This window comes from Neltuma alba, unplaced genomic scaffold (genome assembly GCF_004799145.2).
Source record: "Neltuma alba isolate B1F8T4 unplaced genomic scaffold, ASM479914v2 tig00010247_pilon, whole genome shotgun sequence".
In the NCBI taxonomy this organism is placed as follows: Eukaryota; Viridiplantae; Streptophyta; class Magnoliopsida; order Fabales; family Fabaceae; genus Neltuma; species Neltuma alba.
Genome location: NW_021635174.1, coordinates 397,927 through 417,036, shown reverse-complemented (window position 1 = coordinate 417,036; position 19,110 = coordinate 397,927). Strand labels below are relative to the sequence as shown.

General features: G+C 38.6%; 1 pseudogene; it reads left to right on the top strand.

Moving 5' to 3' along the window:
* Positions 1-14,790, top strand: part of LOC114755284 (uncharacterized) — a 69,304-nt pseudogene extending 54,514 nt beyond the window's left edge.
* The last annotated feature ends 4,320 nt before the right edge of the window (positions 14,791-19,110 follow it).

The window sequence follows — 19,110 nt, the reverse complement described above, 5'->3', positions numbered from 1 at the left end:
TTTGTCTTAGGAGTTCTCTTATTCCTCCAGCTGCTCTTACTGTTTCTTACTATTTTAGAACGTTACAAAGAGAGGACTTATGTAACTTCTCTTTCCTCTACTTTACCTTTTAGTAGGAGTATGCTCTAACATGCATAATGCCTGGCATTTCAAATGCAAGGAGTGCAAGCTCTTACTGGTTGCTATATCTGTAGTGTGCCAACCAGATATCTCATCCCTAAAAAGGGAGCCTCTCTTTCTGTTCGCAGTTGCTTTTGAAAGTGATAAGGAGAGGACTTTGAGGTTCTTCTTCTTTCTACTTTCTCTAGTACTCTGCTAAGCTCTGATACAACTAAGCCTAGCTTCGTTCTTGGCTAGTCATACTTCCATTGGGTAAGGTCACTCTACTTGTCGTGCCTCGGCTGCTTCCCTTTCCCGCTCGAATAAGGTACCTTGCTCCATCTTGAGCAACATCAATTCTAAGTTGGAGGACCAATTCCCATTTTCTCTAGGAAGATTCCTGGCTAAGACCTTATCTCTTGAAAAGGGTGCCTCTCAACCTAAACTCCAAGAGACTAAGTATTCTTTAATATTAAGGGGAACATGCCAACCTCTAAGCTAGTTCCCTACAAAGCTATCTGTCTTGTCCTCTTCTTCTTGATCCTTAAGACATTTCATTAGAGCTCTCCATCTTGACTTCACTATCTCAAAGTTCCTATTCATCTATTCTAGGACTTGAGATAGCTACTCTATCATGGTGCCCTAGCCCTAATGAGGTTGTAAGAGTTTATCTAGCTTAGGTTGCCACTTACACCTTCTTAGCGGTGTAAAGACTCAACCCCTAACTGTCTTATTTAACTCCTTATCATTACATTTCTTTTTGAGGGGGAATCTAGTAACTCTAAATAGTGGCTACTGCTCTCTTCCTGACTTCTACTTATCTTACTCTCTGTGACCTCTAAAAGACGTTATATCTCGTTGAGATACCACCTCAACATCTGAGACTTATTGTGTTTGTTCATCATGACTGGAATCCTTGTTTGCAGTGATAGAAGTTACCATCTCCTTTAGTAATCACTCCGTATCCATCCATCACCACTAATTCCCTTGGTTTATCATGATGAAACACACTTTTCTCTTAACCTTTGCTAGTCTTACGTAGCTTCATTCATCATACCATTACTTGTCTGGGCATCCGTTATGAAGTTTAACTTAACTTTCAGATTTACTCCATTTCTCTTGGGGGTAGGATCAAGGTCTTGTCCTTGCCATTATGGGAAGACAACCAATTCAATCCCATCACCACATCAACTTCATAAAACGCATATATATCAAGTCTAAGGCAACTTAACAGTGCTCATAACCAACTATACAGTTTAAACACACATCAAATGTAATTATCCTATTATGTGTTGGTGTGGACACATGTATATCATAAGGCAATGTATTCATAATCAAGCCAAGTCTTTTAGCTCAGGCATATAAAATAAAAGAATGACTAGTACCTTAATTAAACATTGTAATCACTAGGGAGTTGTTAAGGAGACTTCCAGGCCTTTTCCCCTATAATGACAAATACTCGTCCTTGGGTGCATGACCTTGGCTTCTTTGTATTCTGTAGGCGTTCTCTAGAGAAGTGTCTGGACTTGCCGCAAGTACAACAAATGTTTTTCTTGACCATAAACGTTCTATCACTGTGACTCTTGCTGCAATTGGGCATTCCTTGCTATTTAGGGGCTTACCTCCCTTGTTACTCTTTCGGTTGCCCCATAGCCTCTTCCTCTTCCTGTTGGCATTATAAGAGGTGCCACCCTGATCTCCCTTCTCTAACTTGGGAGGAGGCTCAATCATCAAATGATGATTTAAGCTGTTCTCTGTAATTCGGCAAGCCTCAATGTTGAAGTGCTTGAACTGCCTGGGAGCAATCATCTCCCTTAAGGACTATTTCAGTCCTCTGACCGTCTTTTTGGTCATTCGCCTCTCATCATCTTGGTAACATAGATAACTAAAGTAGTGAGAAAGACGTACAAACTTAGCTAAGTACTCATCAAATGGCTCATTATCCTTCTGCTTTAGGGTTAGGAATTCCTCTTCCCTTTCGTCCCTGATTGACCGCATAATTACTTTTCATAAAACTGCTCCAGGAACAGTTCCCATGTCACACTTGTGTTCCAAGCATCCAGAAGAATCTTGGTATTCTTCCACTAATGATCGACATCCTTTTCTAGCTGGTAAATAGCCATTTAGGCTTTCTGCTTAGTCAGACAATCTAGAACTTCGAAAATCTTTTCCAAGCAGATGATCCAGTCATCTGCTGCTTGGATGTCAATCACTCCATCAAAGGATGGCGGATTGTGCTTGCAAAAGTGAGTCATCCACTGTTGGATGCTGTCAGGGTCTACTGCTAGCACTGCCAATCTAGGCAAATGTTCTGTTGCTTGTGCTGCTGGGGCTTCTTCCTCTGGCTGCCAATCTAGGAACTTCCACTGCTACTGTTGCTATTATTACGGCATCTCTTTCTTGTTCCTGGCTAGCTTGTGCCGCCCTCATCCCTTCAATAACCTTTTATTGTGATTCTAAGCATTCTAAAATTAATTGTATTGGATCAGGATGGACCCTTACGTCATGTCCTGAGGGTCTCTTTGGCAAAAGGTTTCTTTGGGCTCTAACCATTGTGCTAACTTAACGGATAGCATAATAGAGGAACAAGAAGTAAACATCATGCTTGGATTTCATTTAACAACATATGCATTCATAATACATTATTCAAGCATCAGTCCTCAGTCACAGCAATATAGTTTAACATACATAGCCATCAAACATGCTAAACTAACCTACTCAAGTTAGTAGTATCAAAACAAGTCCTACCTCAGTTTTATGAGGATCTGACTATCTAAAAATAGTGAATCTTAACAAAGTTTTCAAGGTGCTGGATGTAATCCTCAACACCTAAATCCACTATTTGATTCAGGAGACAGAACTCATATACCCAGAAGGGTAAATATGGAAGCATGTTTGTCATCGTATAGATCCAGTCCTTAGTGTCTACATAAGGCTTACCTAGTCCTTGAGTCTGATATAACACCTTTACTCCCTGAAGGTATTTTACGTAAATGTTCAGGTCTTACTGATCCTCATCTTTCCTGATATGTCGACCCAAGAATTCCAACTTATCTCTCAGCTGATCCTGACTGTGGATCTTAGGCTTAGTTGGAATAGGGATAGGTACTATGGGTGTCGGGGGTATCCCTGGCTTAGTACTAGGTCCGAGGATGTCGCTTGGGTACACACTTGGGGTAACAAGCTGTCTGTGAGACTGAATGTCAAAACTAGGGTCCACTGGTTCCTGATACAAATTAGTTGTGGGATCCACCGGGTTACTGGACCTAGGAAGATTCATTAAATCCTTCATAGTAATCCTTAAAAGGTTAGTCCCATGGTCTGGATAATTGTTGGACCCTTTTGTTGAATATCCTGGGCTAGCAGTGCCCATAGTCCATCCCACCGGATCCTCTTTTGTGAGATCAATTATGTTAGTATCCCCATCATTAACCAACTTCTCAAATCTAGCATCCCAATCCATTGCGTTTTCCATCACAACTCCTATAACAATGTCAATTTTCCTTTTAACTGACACATTAACTAAGCAGAGTGTTCTATCCTATGCCAGAACCTCCACTCTGATACAAAAATGTCACACCTTACTATCGGATCCACTTAGAGTTTAATTAAAACTATTTTAGACTACCTTGGATGGTCTTGGGCTCAAAAATCCATAAAAAATGCTGATTTTCGGATTTTTACTGTTCATTGGGTAAAAATCAAGTTTTCTGGCTCAATTTCAAAAATTCATAACTTAATCTAGAAAAATCAAAATAGAGTGGTTAAAAATTATATAAAAAGCTCTTTGAATTCTCTTTCAAGGAAAAATAATCTTATGAATCAATTCCATTTGAAAATGTGTCTGGTTTATGTGAAAGTCATCTTTGTCCATTTGGTAAAAATCCTTTTTCCAGATTCTGAATCTTAACTTTGAAAAATAATTAAAAAATTGTGTAGTTGGCCATTTTTAACATGATACCTATTGATTTGAAGCTCATGATATCAAATTTAAGCATATCAAATTTCATGCAGAAATTCATTTGGGAACTTAATAAAATATGGCTCTAATTTGGCATCCTGCTTAGGGATTACAGCTCCAACCATACATACTTATACATAACTAAATATAAATGTTTCCTCATGGTTCCTCACCATATTTATCCTTGGATTTACAGCCTACCTTTTGATGATTTAGTCCCTAAAATATTAGGTTACATGTGGGGGATGAGATTTCAATAAAATCCCAGTAGCAAGATCAATCAACCAAAACATCAATATGCATCAATTACAAGCATTCCAACCTTTTACTATTAATAGGGAATTACTCTACCTCATACATGTAGCAATCTAACATGCAATAGCCAAGGCACATAAAGCAAGGAGTATAGCTACACAATCATCATCATCATTATCGTTTAGCTCAACCACATAATAGCACATGAAATTGCATAGCAATCAATACAACACTCAACATTAAGATCAATTAAACCTTACTACCTTCATCCAATGCTCTTGATTCTTTGACCTTTTTCCTCTTCTCCACAATTAACAAACCCTAATCCTGATATATCACAAAAAGGGCAGCAAGGTTACCAACCATTCCATATAAAATTAATAACATAATTCAAATAACTCCTAAACCCCTAAAAACTTCCATCTTTGTTCTTGAATTTTTAAAGTTTATTTCCTTAACCCTAAAATTTCCCTCTTAAATCATTCCTACATGATTTTTCATGTAGATTCCAAATATCTACTTAGATTTAAGAAAATAAAACTTTCTCTTCTAGTTTCAGCTTGGCCAAACCACTATGGTTTATTTTTCAAAAATTACAACTTTGATTTTATGGCTTCCAACACTTGTTCTTTAGGTTTATCCTACACCATTTTCCATTTTGAACACAATGGAAGCCTCAAAACTTTGAAAAACACATATGAGGGTCCAATTCTTGCTTTGGCCAAAATGGTTTTCATGCAACGTAACAAAGAAAACACTCCAAAATCAACCTATAACCACTTGTAACCACTTGGATCTATCATACTTTGAAGTGTTCTAGCAAGATTTAACAACCAAACTTCCTTTGCCACTCAATAAACATTTCAGCTAGCTCATGAAAAAGGGTAGAACCAGAAATTCTAACCATACAACTCAAGCAAACAAGGCAAGGAGCAACTTAGAACTAAAAACTAACCTTGGATATTAGTTGGATGATCAAAATTGGTGCCTTTTCTCTTGATTTCTCCTTGAACTCTCTCTTTTTCCTCTTAGTTTGCTCTTGGCCAAAACTAACATCTGATTTAGGGGGAGGAAGAGCTCAATTAATGTACCAAAATATCCCAACCACCATCATAAATGAGTTGCCAAGTGTCACCTTCCTACTTAGTCTTGAAATTTCTCTCTTAATTAAGTAAATCATAATGTAATTAAATTCCAAAGTCAAGATCTCTCTACTTAATGCTTGACACTTGAAAGCTTTAATTACCATCCATTAGAGGCTTGACAAGTGGCAACTTGTGGGCCAAGTAAAGTATAAGACTCTAGTCTTTACTTTATCGGTGCACTTTTACTCCGGGTTTAACTTCTTTTCTATAATTACTTTACTCTGGCCTTTGTAATTATTTTCTATCAGATTCATAAATTATTCTCCTCATTTTTATCTTTCCAAATTTCCCTCTTTGTCTCAAATTTAATTTCCCAATAATTAAATAAAAAGGAAAACTAATTTCCTTCTCTTTAGTGATTTTTCCACTTTTCAAATAAACTGAGAAAAATCTTGGATACTTGAGAGTCTTCTTTTAACTCCATAATCTCTTATAATTTTTTGGGATATTATAGGAATTTTCTTGGTATTTCATTATCCTTCCAAATCTTTATTTGGAATTTTCTAAATAATGGACCTTAAACTAGCTTTAATCGCCCTTAAATTCCTTTGTAATTCCTCTAAGGGCAATTTGGTTATAAAACCAATTTTATAATCCCATATAATTCTCAAAGAACATTGTACATATTTTTTCCTAATTTTTTGAGGCTTGGAAATATTTTTTCATAATTATTCTTGACCAATTTTCTTTAATTAGTCAAACTTTTCATAATCGACTTGGAAAATTATACTCCCTCCGTTCCTTATTATAAGAGACAAATAACCGAAGTACGTTGATCAAAAAAATAGTTAAAATTAGTTAAGAACAATTAATGTGTAAAAAGTATAATTTTTTTTCCAAAAATGCCCTCATTAATAAGGAGAGAGAGCATGAGAGAGAACAATTAAATTATTAAAAGAAAGAGAAGTGGGAGGGAGAGAGAGTGTGAGTTAGAGATAATAAATATGGGTAAAATAGGAAATCAACAAGAAAAAGTAGAGACAACTTTTAAGTGTCTCTTATATGTAAGAACATGCCATAAGCATCAAATGTCTCTTATAATAAGGAACGGAGGGAGTAATAATTATTTTCCACTATAAATCTTTTATTTCTCCTTATTCTTTTTGGCCTTTAAATATTTAGGAATATCCCTATTCCTAAATGCCATATTACTGGATGTGACAATTATTCATGTGGTTTACATTCTCTAGAACTTGTTTTAGCTGTTGGTCAAAATTACGTGTGCATTTATGATTTTGAATAATGATAGAGGCATTCTTTTCTACACCTTTCTACCCAAATACAACCTACAACCATCTATCTATTGCTTAACCATTTTTGAGCCTACACTTCCTTCATTTCGTCTACTATTTTGAGTATTTTGAGCAACGATGTTAATTGAGTTGATTCCATCTCGACAATTATGATTTACAGATCTTCATGGGTCTTAATTGAGAATTTTACTTTTATTTCAAAGTTTAAAAAAAAAACAAGAAGAAGAAAGAAAAGAAAAGAAAAGAAAGCAAAAGGAACAAAAAAGCAAAGAAATACTTCTTATATATATATATATATAAGCTATAGCAACAAAATAAAGTTGAATAAAGTACTCTCTTGATGGTAGAAGGTTGGGATCTGAACTCCCTTGTCTAAAAATAGATGATATTCAACTCATATTTATTTAATTCTTGACACTCGAGTTCACTATTTTTCTGTTCCATTTAGCCTTTCCATCACTATAACCTTAAAAGTCCTCTTAATTCTTTACATGAAATGCTGAATAGTAGTGAAGATTTTAGAGTCATTACAAGCTTATGGTAGAATATTTGCTGCTTGGATGTTTGAGAGAAAAGAACCCCGATGAGCAGAGATGAGCGAATCAAACACTTATACTCTGTGAGCAAATCTCTGATGTTCATGCATTTAAAGTCAATTGCACCTTGTATCCAATTACTTAGCATTGTTTATCTTATCATTTTTGTATTCCTGAAAGATGTTGATTGATTAGTTCTTGAGGTCACTTTTGAACATGTTAGTTTCCTTAATTGTAGCTGTACTCTCTTTAGAATGATTCAAGTCTCTGTCCAAGAGTACAAAGGTTCAAGTGTGGGGGAGTGATAGAACTCAATCTTTATATGGTTTTCTCAAGTGTTCTCTAATGTTTTGCAACACTTTTACTCTCATTATGAATGTATTTATATTCATTTGATTACATTGGGTCATGCATTGCATTTTCCCGTTTAAGGGGTAAAAAGGGTCATTTTTCTCTCCCAAATTTTAATTGCCTTGATCTGTAATCAGTTGATCTTTACAAAGCTCTTTGTCGTAATTTTCAGGCAATTGGAGAAGGATCCAAGAACCAAGATGGAACATGGATGGAGCAACAATGCTACAAGGACTAAAACATAAGAGTTTAGAGTGTTCTGCCTCCCCAGGTCACGACATGGACTTCTGAGGTCACGACCTGGATGCCCTTTTAATGAAACTATGTGTTTTGGACCTGAGTCAAGATGAAAGCTCTCTGTCTTTCTAGGTCGCGACATGATACTCCTAAGGTTGTGATCTGAGTCCCGTAAGTCACAACCTAACACTCCTGCAGTCGCGACCTGAGTGCGTTAAGTGAAGCTGTGCATTTTGGAATAGGTTTCTGAGCTTCTACACCTAGGGGGCAGCCACCATGAAGAGACACTCTCCCATTCTACAGATTTACAATAGGTTGAGCTACCATCATCTCCTAAGTCTCTATTGATCCCTGATTAAGCTTAAGATATTATTATCTTTTCATTACATTATCCATGATTTTGTGGGATTTTCTGGCCCTTTTTAATGATAATTGTGCTTAATTTAGATTAAGAGTCCTTACTTTAAGTTAGTGTCTTTTTGAGGATAAAATTGTCATAATTGGTTATTAATTGTATTCAATTGATTTCTAGGACAATTGATGCTTCAATTTGTTGCTTTTTATTGTAGGACACTAGAGATTGGGGCCAAAATTGAAGACTCAAGGCACAAAGAGCGAAAAGGAGCCTCTGCCATAGTTCACCACGACACACTTCTGCTTTCGTCGTGGCGAACATCGTCGTCAAAGAAGCATAGCTCTCTACCATGGTTCGCCGCGGCGAATGCCTCGTATCAGCAAATTTCAGACCTGACCATTTTGGGAAAATCTGACCTGCCCACCTCCAGGAACCAACCCATACACGTCATTTTCGGGTTAGAAACCCTATTTTGGGTATGGTGAGGTCAGACCCTTATTATTCAGCCTCCATCTACGTTTCTATCATCATCTTCTCTCATCTCTCCCTCAGAAACCCTAATCCTCCATATCCATCTTCTTTACCTTCCATTTTCCTGCACCTCTTCTTCACCCATTTTCATTTTCCTTCATCTCCTTACCATTATGGCTGAAGATTTATCTCTGGCTGGAGCTGATTCTAAGGCTATGATGAGCTAAGCTTCTCAACTCTTGAAGATGGTAGAGTAGCATGAGTTCCTAAGCTTTAAAGGGGAGTTTTAGTTTTAATCTTTAGTTTCTAGCTATGTGTTTATGATTTCCTAGGTCTAGGAGTTGTAAAATCTTAGTTAGGTACTTTGATTAATTCTGTAATCAGTGGTTACTGATTGTCATTTGTAATTTGGATTGATTGATGTTGAACTATGAGCTTAAATATATGTAGTTGCATATATGCTTATTGTAACTCTCATGATTCTCTCATATCTTGCATGGTTGTGTTTGGGTACTGAGTTGATTGTGTGTTACATTGAGCCAATTGCATGATCATTCCAATTTTACACATTAGGGAAGCTAAACAAAGTTTTCATTAATGAGTTCATTAATGGAAGCTTTGGACTCATTGAGTTAATGAGGTTCTTATTAAGAAAACCTAATGATTTGTGAAACTCCCATATTTAAATGAACCGTGATTGCTATCAAAACCATTTTCAAGAGATTTCCTATCAATCACTTCCATTACATTATCATTATCTTAAAAACTCCAAAAACATAGTATCTTAGGTTTGCTTTCATTGCATTCAATTTTGGCACATTTCATTAAATGTTAAAAACCCAAAAACCCCTTTTCATTACTTTGCATAGCATTTAGTCTAACTTAGGTAATTAATTAAGGCTCCCAAAAGAGAAACGACCCGAGTTTGCATTATTGCATAGCTTGGAATCAAATTTTGAGTGAGAACCCTAAAGCGAACGACAAAAAGGCTCTCTTTCAAGTGGCGCCATTGCCGGGGAGCCAAGAAATTGGTTCTCTAGGTTAGCTTGTGCTATTTGATTGTCAATTGAAGTTTTGATCTTTTTGGGTAGCATCTTAGGTAGTTTAGTTGCATATTTGTTCATAGTATAGGTTTTCATCTTGCATAGCATCAAAATTTTTGGAAATACAAACAAATATACTGATTTTCTTGATTTTTAGCATCTCTCACGTTGCATCAGTGGAGTCCAGTATCTGATAAGCATTCTGCCAACATTCTCCTTCATCGCGACCAACTGTCTGAATTACCGAGGGAATCCTCTCGGGATACTTTCACGGCGGCCAACCTCTATTTTCACCGCGGCCAACTCCCTACAATCAGATATCTGGTCACCTCTGTCAACTTTCGCCGCGGCCAATATTTTCTTTCGCTGCGGTGAACCCTTCTGGAAATTTTGAAACTTACACTTTTTGCTTCTTTTTCTGTGCATACATACTCATACTCACCCATATACTTGTATACTTAACCATACACTTGCATTCATCACATTGCATGCTTTTAGTTGACTTTGTGTGCTGCAAGTCAATTTTGTTTGCTCTTTCTCCTGTGACTTTTATTTTGCATGCCACGGAAAACAAAACTTGTGCCCTATAACCCTGAGATTAAGAGAAGACTTAGAGAGATAAGAAGAGAGAAAAGAATTGAAGGGACAAGTGAGTTGGTGATTGAGCAAGAGAATATTTCTATGGAATCTAGCCTATCCAGTAGTGAGAGTGAGCCTACTGACCAAGAGATAATGGCTGAATTACCGCAAAATCAACCTAATCCTAACCTGAATGCTAATCAAGTGAGGAATGGTGGAAATGGTGAACAAGAGAGAGTAGGAGAAAATAATGGAAACCCTAGGAGAAGAACAATTAGAGAAGCCACAACTTCTGATGTAAATTTTGACCCTTTTACTGCAACTTGTCCAAATTTTGAAGTTAACTTTGAGATTAAAGGTTTATTGATTAACTCTCTTCCTAAATTTCATGGCTTAACAGGAGAAGACCCATACCTCCATCTGCAATCTCTTTCCATGATTTGTCAGAGTATGAAGCCTGTGGGAGCATCATTGGACCAAGTGCTATGGAAGGTTTTTCATCTATCCTTGGAAGGCAAAGCTAGGGAATGGTACATGAGCCTCCCAAGACATGTAGCTGATGCATACCACAGTTAGGGGAACTTAAGGAAGGCATTTTTAGAGAAATACTTTCCGGCTTCTCGTACTTCATCAATGAGGAAGGAGATTTATTCTGCCAAGCAAGACTACGATGAATCTTTCTATGATTACTGGAATAGATTTCAGGACCTACTTTCAAGATGCCCACATCATTAAATCCCGGATGAACAATTGGTCCAGTACTTCTATGATGGGTTGAAGAACCAAGAGAAGGGTATGTTAGATGCTACATCAGGAGGATCTTTGATAGACTCCACCGCTGAGGAGGCTTGGGATTTGATAAAGAAGATGGCCCTGAATCATCAATAACATGGTATGAGAGATACTAGAGGAGTACATGAGATAGGAGCTGCTTCGGTGCACAGTAGAAGAATGGACGCTTTAGAATCAAAAGTAGATTCTTTGGGAAGCAAAGTGACGTCTCAACTGTCTTTGATCACTACTGAATTGAAGAATATGAGTGTGTATTGCCCATCCGCTCCTATGGACATTACAGCGCCTAGTTGTGAAACATGTGGATCAGTTATGCATATTTCTAGCATTTGTCCAGACCGCTATGAAAAAGTATCTGCAGTCTTCCAAGGCCGTCCAAATCAAAAGTGGGACCCCTACTCCAACACTTACAATGAGGGGTGGAAAGCAAACCCTCGATTGGGCTGGAGGAATAATGACATTAGACCTCCAAACAGATTTCAAAAGAGTGGAGGAGCTGGCCCATCTTCAAAGCAGTTCCAAAACCAGTCTCAAGCCTTGGCGGTCCCACCTAAGGATGAAACAAATCAACTCCTACAAAATATGATTGCCTTAATGAAGGAAGAAAGGGCTGCCAACGCTACTCAGTTCAACTTCTTAGCTTCACTAATTCAACAAGACTCATCCAAGAATGATGCTAGATTTAGTGCTTTGGAAAAGAGAATGGAGCAATGGAGATGACTAAATCTGAGAACATTAACTCCTATGTAACTCAGTTATCTAACAACATGAGTGAGCAACAAGCTAGAAGCAGTGGCACCATTCCTTCAAATACTGTCATAAACCCCAAGGGTTTGAATGCAATCACACTGCGAAGTGGGAGGCAAGTAAGATTCAGTGAAGAGGATGAAGAATCAGTTGATGAGGAGATTGAGTGTGATAAGCCTCTTCCTATATCTACAAGGGTTAAGAATTCTGAGAGTGCAAAAGAGAGAGAACTGCTAGATGAAAATAAGTCAACCCTTCTAAGTAGCAAAGAAGCAAGATATGAGAGCAATTATGAGCAAGTAACATCAAAGGAGCATGTTGGGTCATCTTAGCATAGAGCCGATAAGCTGAATGATAAAGAGGTAAATCTCAAAGACCTTCCTTTTCCTAATTCGTACTTGATAAGCAAAAGAAAGACTGAAACTAAGTATGAAAAAGATATTATTGATTTGTTTAGTAGAGTGGAAGTTAATATTCCTTTGCTTGATCTTGTTAAGAGGGTTCCTACTTATGCTAAATACCTTAAAGACCTGTGTACCCATAAGAGAAAGTTTAGACCAAATGAAAGAGTCCAAGTGAGCTCAAATGTGTCTGCCCTGTTTAAACCTCAAATCCCTATGAAATGCCAAGACCCTGGATCCTTCACTATCCCTTGCACTATAGGAAAAGTTTCTATAGGGGGAGCCTTGTTAGATCTAGGAGCAGCTATTAATGTCATGCCTAAGTCTGTATACACTTCACTAGGAGTGAAGACTCTTAAGTCAACCACTGTAGTACTCCAGTTAGCTGATAGGACTATTAGGTATCCAGAAGGCATCATAGAGGATATTTTGGTCCAGGTTAAGGATTTGGTCTTTCCTGCTGATTTTTATATACTTGACATGTCTTCTAAGCTTGTTCATGACCACACTGATTCTTGGTAGACCTTTCTTGAGGACTGCTAACACTATGATTAGCATGAAAGAAGGTACCATTACTATGGAGGTAGGAGATCATAAGGTTTGTTTTAACATGTATGAAGCAATGAAGCATCCTTATGAAGACTATTCTCTTTTGGGTGTTAATATGATTGATGTTGCTGTTGATGATGCTTGTTCTGAGTTTGAATTGCAAGATGACTCCTCTTGTTCTAAATTTTATTCATTTGATTCTGCTGATAAGGATGACACTATTTCTTCTTTTTCATCACTTTACTCTACACCTTCTTCTTGCTCATGTGGTGGTGAAGTTACATGCCTTGATTGCACTGTGTTTAATTGTATGCTTTCCATCCCACATGCATTTTCTGTTTCCTCCCTTGACTCCAAATTAGACTATGATTCCTCTATTGTCAGTGATGATTCCCTTGGGGAAAGGTTTTCTGTTGCTATATCAGATATGGAGGAAGAAGTCATGGAGAAGATTCCCTCTAAAGGCGTTGCTGTAAATCAACTAGAAGTTGGTTCAACGCTTGGAGAGGAAGCTATCTGCAAGGTTGAGGAACTCTCACTGGTTGAAGGAAAGGGGAGTAATCTTTTCTCTCTTGAACTTCATAATTTGATTCCCTCTATTGTGCAACCACTTGTGCTTGATTTGAAACCCCTACCCCCTACTGTGAAGTATGCTTTTCTAGATTCTGATGAGCGATTACCTGTCATTATAGCTAACTCCCTGTCTAAGGTTGAGGAAGAAAGACTCCTTACTATATTGAGAGAGCATAAGAGGGCTATTGGGTGGACTTTAGCGGACATTTTGGGGATTAGTCCAGCCATTTGCACACATAGGATCTTGCTTAGTGAAGGTTCCAAACCAGTGAGACAACCCCAGAGAAGACTAAACCCCCTGATTCTTGATGTGGTTAAGAAGGAAATTACCAAACTTCTAAGTGCTGGGATCATCTATCCCATATCTGATAGTGAGTAGGTTAGTCCGATACATGTAGTGCCTAAAAAGAGTGGGGTTACTGTGGTTAGAAATGATAGGGATGAGCTTATTCCTACGAGAGTTCAGAATTCTTGGTGTGTGTGCATAGATTATAGAAAACTCAATGATGCCACACGAAAAGATCATTTTCCTCTTCCTTTCATAGACCAGATGCTTGAGAGACTGGCAGGCAAATCTCATTACTGTTTTCTAGATGGTTTCTCTGGGTACTTTCAAGTACCTCTTGCACTAGAGGACCAAGATAAAACTACTTTCACATGTCCTTTTGGTACCTTTGCCTATCGAAGGATGCCTTTTGGGTTATGTAATGCTCCAAGGACTTTCCAACGTTGTATGATGGCTATATTCTGTGATTTCTTAGAGGAATGTATGGAAGTCTTTATGGATGATTTTACTGTTTATGGTGGCTCTTTTGATGATTGTCTTGCTAGTCTTGAAAAGTTTTAAAAAGATGCATTAAAAAGAATTTGATTTTAAATTTCGAAAAGTGTCATTTTATGGTCAATGAAGGGATAGTGCTAGGGCATTTGATTTCTAAAAAAGGAATTGAAGTTGATAAAGCTAAGATTGAGGTTATATCTTCTTTGCCTTATCCTGCTTGTGTTAAAGATATTAGATCATTTTTGGGTCACGCGGGATTCTATAGGCGGTTTATAAAAGATTTTAGCAAGATTGCTTTACCTCTCTCAAAGCTTTTACAAAAAGATGTGAAATTTGATTTTGATGATTCTTGTAGAGTTGCTTTTGATGATTTAAAGTCTAAACTCATTTCTCCTCCTATTCTTGTTGCACCCAACTGGACTATGCCCTTTGAAATTTCATGTGACGCTTCTAATTTTGCTGTAGGAGCTATGCTAGGCCAAAAGGAGGAGAAGCTCTCAAGAGTCATTGCCTATGCTTCGAAAACACTGGATGCAGCTCAAGTCAACTATACAACAACAGAAAAAGAGCTATTTGCAGTTGTTTTCGCTTTAGAAAAGTTTAGGCCTTACTTGTTAAACTCTTATGTGACTGTTTTCACTGATCATGCAGTTGTTCGCTATCTTCTCAAGAAACCACAATATAAGCCAAGATTGATTAGGTGGGCCTTACTTCTCCAAGAATTTGACATAGAAATCAAGGATCAAGTAGGGGCAGAGAACCATGTAGCCGATCACTTAAGTAGGCTACCAGATGATACACAGGGAGTAGACTCTTCTAAACTCACCTGTGATTCCTTTCCTGATTTAGTATTATGTGCCTTAGCTGTTAAAGAGCCTTGGTATGCGCATATTGTTAACTATCTTATAACTAGACTCACCCCTCCTTTTATGTCTAAATTTCAGGCACAAAAACTTCAAAGCGAATCGAGACACTACATTTGGGATGCCCCTCACTTATGGTGAATATGTAGTGACCAGGTTATAAGAAAGTGTGTGCCTAGTGAAGAGTTTGAGTCTATCATTGCAGCTTGCCATTCCATGGTTTATGGTGGTCATTTCAGTGCAAGAAGAACATCTAGGAAGATTTTAGATTCTGGTTTTTATTGGCCAACCCTTTTTAAAGATTCTTATGACTTTTGTCGGTCCTGTGACAAATGTCAACGTTTTGGAGGGTTAGGTAAAAGACACAAAATGCCCCAACAACCTTTACTTTTTTGTGAATTTTTTTATGTTTGGGGAATTGATTTCATGGGTCCCTTTCCTCCGTCCTTTTTTTATATACATTCTTCTAGCTGTTGATTACGTTTCCAAATGGATAGAGGCTGTACCTACTAGAAAAGATGATGCCCAGGCAGTTTCTAAGTTTCTTAAGTCCAACATTTTCTGTAGGTTTGGGATTCCAAGGGCTGTGGTGAGTGATAGAGGTACACATTTTTGTAATAAGGTAGTAGATAACTTGTTTTCTAAATTTGGTGTCACCCACAAAGTCTCCACTGCATATCACCCCCAAACCAATGGCCAAGCCGAAGTGTCTAATCGAGAGGTGAAACAGGTACTGGAGAAGATAGTCAAACCATCCAAGAAAGATTGGAGCCTAAGATTAGAGGAAGCATTGTGGGCCTATAGAACTGCCTATAAGTCACCAATTGGAATGTCTCCTTATCGCTTAGTCTTTGGCAAAGCATGCCACCTACCTGTAGAATTGAAGCATAAAGCATATTGGGCAGTCAAACAATGTAGCATGAACTTGGAATCTTCTGGGATGGAGAGAAAGTTGCAGCTGCAAGAGTTAGAGGAGTTGAGATTGGAGGCTTATGAGAACTCTCGACTTTACAAGGAAAAGACAAAACTTGTGCATGATAAGGGTCTCCTATGGAAGAATTTCAAGGTGGGAGACAAGGTACTGATGTTTAAGGCCAGATTCACGTTTAAGCAAGGAAAGTTCAATACTCATTGGGATGGGTCTTACACAGTCACAAAGGTGCATCATTTTGGAATGGTGGAGCTTCTTAATGAGGAAACTAGAGCAAAACTTAAAGTTAATGGCCATCAACTGAAGCTCTACCATGAGAACCAAAAGCCTCCTTAACTCCCTGGTCATTTCTTTCCTTCACTAATTTACATGCTTTTGCTTAATTATTGATCTTGCTATGTTTTGTGCATTGTATGTTGAATGAGTGTGGGGGAGAAACTCTTTTCAGTAGGAAAGTAGTGTAGTTGTTGTTTCAATTCAATAAAACCCCCTGGAAGTTTTGATCTCTGTCCTATCTTATTTTGTGCTTGATGATTTGGTGTTTGGAATGAATTATATGATTCAGATTGATTGAGAAAATTTGTATGTGGTATTCTACTTAATCATGGACTTGTTGAACACCTTTTGATCTCTTTTGAAGCACTTTAAAGTTTTTAAAGTATCCAGCTTCATCTGTTGTTTGGTGTTGTGTTTCTCTGATGTTTGAGTGTTTATATTTTTGTTCTGTGCTCTCTGTGACACTTCGCCGTGGCAAACCCTAGCCTTCGCTGCGGCGAAGTGGCTCGTTTCCTTTTGTGTCACTCTCGGTTATGTTTCACCGCGGCGAACTTCTTCTTTCGCCGCAGCGAAGGTTGCTGGCCTCTGTGTGTTGCTCTCAGGAAGGTTTAGCCGCAGCGAACCCGCCGTTTCTGCGGTGGGCGGTTTCATTTTTCCCTGATTTTTCACGTGATTTTACCATTTTGCCCCCTATTCTGAATCACCCACCATTCTCTCCTGAGCCCTTTTTGGTCTTTTCCCTCCCCCATTCATTTAAACCCCCCTTTTTAACCTATTTCTTTCTTCACATCTGCCGGTCCCTATTATTTTGCTCAAGCCTTCCATTTGAAACCGTCGACCCCCTCACTCTGAACATCTCCCTCTTCGGCTTCCCTGCTCTCAGTGTGCGCTCTAACAGTTTCTTCCCCTCCTATCGGCTCCCTCTGTCTCTTTCTCCATCTCTCAGTGGCTTCCCCCTCTCTTCTCTTCTCTTCTCCCTTATCTCTTTGGTTCCCTCTCTCTCTTTCTCTGCTCTCCACCGTGCGTCTCTCGTTTCCTCTCTCGGTATGTTTCTCCCTTCCTTTATTCTTTCCTTTAGTTTAATTTTGTTTAGTTGTTATTAGCTTGTTTGTTTTGGTATTGTGTTGTTTGGGGTGGGTTATTTTGCTGTTAGTTTGTAGTTACGTAGCCTGTAGGTTATCTAATGATTCATAGTACATTGTGTTTTTCTTTAATCTCTTTGCTTAATTTTGACAACTTTTGGTCCTCTGAAAACCTATGAACCATTAACTAACCATTTGCTACTGTCTAGGTTGTAATTTTGTTTTTTTTTTTCTAAGTTGTTTAGGTTGTGGTTATTTGTTTTGTGTTTAGTGTTCTTATTGTTTGTTGCTACAGGAAAATGCCTCACACCAAAAATCCTGAACCCTTACCCGTGTCTGACTCTGACTCTAAGGAAGCCTTATCTTATGGTGACCTCTATAAGATAGTAGACAAGCGCCCCCTCCTTAAGGAGAGACCCTTTCCTCTTGACCCACCAGACCACCCCTTTGTCCAAAGACTCTGGGAATCCCAATTGACTGAATTGGTTCGCCCATGAGAAATGGGCAATGATGCCTTCATCCGCCACTTTTACACCTACGCCCGCCTTCATGGCATGTTATCCATCCTGTTCCGTGACCACCATGTGAATTACTCCTTCACCACATATAACATAGCCCACCACTACCGGCTTCCTGAGGTTCATCATTCCCATTATTCACATTATAGAGATAATTATCCTTATGATGAAATTGTCCAGACCTTATGCCGGGATGGTGCCACTTGGCATCGTCCCCGCACTGTTGAGCTTTACTTGAAACGCTTCGATTTCTGGCCTGAGGCGAGGCCGTGGCTGCACCTGGTCTGCAATAACATCTTGCCCACTTCCCATCTCCAAAACCTTCCTAAACGCCAAGCCCTTTACATTTTTCTCCTCATGACCGGAAAAACTTTTGATGTAGCTCAAACTATCCAATCAGCCCTCCACGATTCCGTTAACACCAAAAAACTCACCAATAGCATCATTTTTCCCCACCTTATCTTTGACATTTTCCGCAAGTGCAGGGTACCTGCATTTGATACTGATAGCTATTTCAAACCTGCACCCCTCTTCCGGTATGAGCGCCTCAAACAACCCACTATTGGACCCCACCCTCCTATCCATCCGGTTTATGATGTTAGTGCAGGCCAAGCAGCTGCTGAGCCAGCCGAGGAAGGCCAAGATACTCTTGAGCCTTCCTAGCCAATCACCTTAAACACACTTGCGGATGACATTGACGAGATGTCTGAGGAAGTTCACCAGTTACGCGTTACACTCCTCCGGGAGATTAAGCGGCAAAAGGATCGTGTTGCACTGTATGAGTGAGATCGTCGCTACCACTGCCGTATTGATGCCTTGATCGTAGACAGATTGAACTTTGCCTTACCAGCTGAGGAAGAGGAGCCACAGAGCAGTATGGGTATGGACGGAGCAAGCACATCTGATGCAGGACCGTCAGGATTCGGGGTAGATGATCCTGGGCAGCTTTAGTTTTTCGTCTCTGTGTTTCTGTTGTTTTCATTTGTTCTTGTTCTGTTGTTTTGAGGCTGGATATTCCTTAACTTTTATTGTGCTCAGTTAGTTCTGAACTTGTTTAGATGGATGATTTCTTATTGATTTGTTATGATCTTCGATTTATTTTCACCCCTGCACTTCATTTCTGGTTTTTGTTGTCATTGATTCACACCTTGAGGACAATGTTGTGTTTAAATGTGGGGGAGGGACTTATTGTGGATTCTAGCAAATATTTCTCATGCATCCATGTATCTATTTGATTTTGAGGTGTTTTTGAACTTAAATTGGTTGAATTGTGAATATTTTGAGTTTAGTTGCTGAAGAGTTGAAAATTGCT